Source organism: Crocuta crocuta, unplaced genomic scaffold (assembly GCF_008692635.1).
Source record: "Crocuta crocuta isolate KB4526 unplaced genomic scaffold, BGI_CrCroc_1.0 scaffold675, whole genome shotgun sequence".
Taxonomy (NCBI): Eukaryota; Metazoa; Chordata; class Mammalia; order Carnivora; family Hyaenidae; genus Crocuta; species Crocuta crocuta.
Genome location: NW_027528796.1, coordinates 2,843,602 through 2,847,034, shown reverse-complemented (window position 1 = coordinate 2,847,034; position 3,433 = coordinate 2,843,602).

The window sequence follows — 3,433 nt, the reverse complement described above, 5'->3', positions numbered from 1 at the left end:
CCGGTCACCCATGAGAATGCAGCCCGTGGCAGTCAATAAAGAGCAGGTGACAAGCAACTTGCTGGCTGGTGGTCGTGCTGTCTGCCCGGGGGTGTGCAGGGCCGCAGGGGTGGGGCTGATGGGCGGGAAGCAGGCGGGATCGCCCCAGCTGCCTCCAGGTGGCCCGGTCGCGTTCTGGCTCCCACTGCCCAGGGCCCCCTGGACCCCCGCTTGGTAGGAGGGAGAGGGTCTGGGTGGAGAACACCGAGGGCGTGGAGAGAATGAGGACCCCGCGCTCCTCCTCTGGGGACACGTCCACCTCTGCGTGTGGGAGGCGCCCGCGCTCACTGCCCCTCCTCCTTGGAGCAGGCACAGGCGCCCTTGGGGGGCTTCTGCTGACCAGGGCGGAGGTCCTGGGCCGCCTCCCCCACCCCGCGTGGACGCTGTCTCAGGCCTGTGCTGGCAGCGGGGGGAGGGGCTCAGCCAGGGTCCCCTCGGCTGCAGCGACCGCAGAGGGTCAGGTGGGCCGTTGGGGGCGTCTCTGGGCGCGGACGGCAAGCACGGGCCGCGTGCCGATGGGTCACGGGGCCTCTCCTGGGGACGCCGGGGACGCTGGGGACCCTGCTGGGCCCAGGCGGACGTGTTCAGGTGGCTCCCACACTCCTCCACGAAGGTGGACACACAGGCGAACCGCTAGGCCGCCATTTTAAGTGGACGACAGCACCCACCAACCCAGGTGTGCATGTGCATACAAACACACTGCACACCCACATCCACACCCACACATGTGCATACACACTCAGACGCGTGCGTACACACCCACACAGTGCTTACATGCACACTGACACACGTGTGCACACCCACCCACAGATATGAGTACGTGCACACACTCAGACACATTCACACACCCACACAGCGCTTACATGCACACGGACACACGTGTGCACACCCACCCACACAGATATGAGTACGTGCACACACTCAGACACATTCACAACCCACACAGTGCTTACACGCACACGGACACACCAGTGCACACCCACCCACACAGGTGTGCACACACACAACCCACACACCTGTGCTTACATGACACACAGACACATATGTGCACACGCACCGACCAACACACGTGTGCACACCCACCCACAGAGGTGTGCACGTGCATACACACTGCAACCCACACCCACACATGTGTGTATACACACTCAGACACGTGCATGCACACCCACACAGATGTACAAACATGACATGCAGACACACCCACACAGTGCTTAGTTACACACACCAGCACATGTGTACACACTCACCCACACAGGTGTGCACACACTCACATGTGCACAGCACCCACAGGCATGCACATGTACACAGACACACACTTGTGCACACGCACCCACCCACACGGATGCACACACGGACACACGGGTGCACACACACACACACTCACGCACAATACACAGGTGCGCGCACAAACGCACGTGCACGCGGCACCTCTATCGCTCCGGGCTCGGCTCCACCTGACGCAGTCCTTGCACCCGCGTGTGCTCCTCAGACTACCACCCGCCACTGCTCCTTCCGACAGAAGCCGCCCACGCTGTTCTGCCACTTAATCCGCATTTGTGAGAGGCGTGGGTGCTCTGTGGTAGGTGGCGGGACGGCCTGCACGCTTGGGGCTGGGCCTGGATGTTCTGGAAAACCAGAGTCCCCGAGGCTCCGGCCCACCCACCCAGTTCCGCCCCAGACCGGGAGTCCTCAGGGAGGCGCGTCACGTGAGGGGCGGGCCGGGGGCCCGTGTGGCCCGGCTGCAGCCGGGGCAGAGCCGTCGGGGCCCATGGCCTCGTGTTCACCGCAGGGCCTGCCTTGTCACGGCTGAGCTGTGTCCCCCAAACCCGGCTGTTGGAGCCCTGACCCCCGGCACCTCACGGCGCAACCGTCTTTGGGGACCGGGCCTTGAGTGAGGTCACTAGGGAGGGCCCCAACCCTAGATGACCGGTGTCCCTGTGAGATCAGGACACAGAGACACACGCGGAGGGACGAGCAGCTGTGGACATGGGGAGGGCGGCGTCTCCACGCCGGGGAGAGGCCTTGGGGGGAGCCAGCCCTGCCCGCCCCGGGGGGTGGACGCCCGGCCCCGCGNGGGATGCCGGGCCACGCTCCCTGGGGATTTGCAGCGAGCCCCATCCGGGCAGGGGGCTGCGAGGAAACGCCACAGGCCTGTCCCCACGCCGCAGGCCCTCAGGCGGCAAGGGCTCAGGGAGGTCTTGGTGGCCTCATGCTGCCTGGCCCGGAGACAGGGCGCTGCGGCCGCCCCTTCCCCGCCTTCCAGCCCGCCTCGCCGTTTCTGAGACTGGGGGGCACTGAAGCTGCCGAGCGCTTTCTGCTGGCCACGGGGTTCCGGGGGAGGACAGACATGCCGGAGGCTACTCACAGAAGGCCGGGGGCTGTCCCCTCCCCGCCCCCTCCCCTGGCCCAGGAGAGGCAGCCCCAGCCCCCAGCTGCCCTCTCCCATCTGATGCCGGCCACACCAACGGGTGCCCTCAGGCTCCCTGTCTGGGGGTGTGTCCTGGCACAGCCTCCCCGCCGGGGCTGCCCAGGTGACCTTACTGCCACTGTGGACCCCCAAGCCCCCATGGGTCGGGGCGTCTCTGCTGGCAGCCAGCCCCTCCCGGAGCGCAGAGGGGAGCCCTGGAGGGGGGGTGTTCTCTGCATCCCGCCTGGCGGGCTCTGGGTGGGCTGGCCCCGGCCTCTGCAGCAGACCGTGGTCAGCCCGGCCCCTGCTCGGAGTCTGTGTGATGGTGGCCAGCAGGAGCCGGTGGGGGCCACCTGGCTCGGAGCCACCGGTCCGCCTGACCTCACAGGCTGGACTCTGAGCCCTGAACAGTATCACCGTGCCACCCCTAACCTATAAATCAGGAGGCACTGAGGAAGCCAGGCGGGCCCTGTTCTGTGGGCGGCCTGCTGTGTGACTGTGGGCAGATGTATCAGCCCCTCTGAGTGTCAGCCTACTGTCCTTCACAGTGTGCCCGCGCAGAGGGGTGGTGGGTCCAGCCCCGAGACGACCGCCTGCAATTCCAGGATGCGCCACCAGGCGGCAGCAGAGGCCTTGCGGTGGCCACTCGTTCGGAGCCTGTCTCAAAGGTGACCTTCAGGCGTCCAGCTGCGGCACACGTCCGCGGGGGGCCTGGCTCCAGCAGGCCGGGCTGGGCGCCACGGAGCCTTGGGAGCCCCCACCCTGACCCCAGGGCACCGGCGCCCAGCCCGGGAGCCTGGCACCGGGAGACGTGAAAGGCCGCACAGGGAGCCGGTGGTATTTCTTTACGATAAGCGGTTTTTGTTCCCTCGGCTGGTTTGTCAAATTGTTTGAAAAAGAAGAGTCTCCGGCTGGCAGGTCAGCACTGTGCCATGGTCCCCGGGGCTCTGGCGGGTCCCCTCCTGCAGGCGACGCAGGGCACCAGCC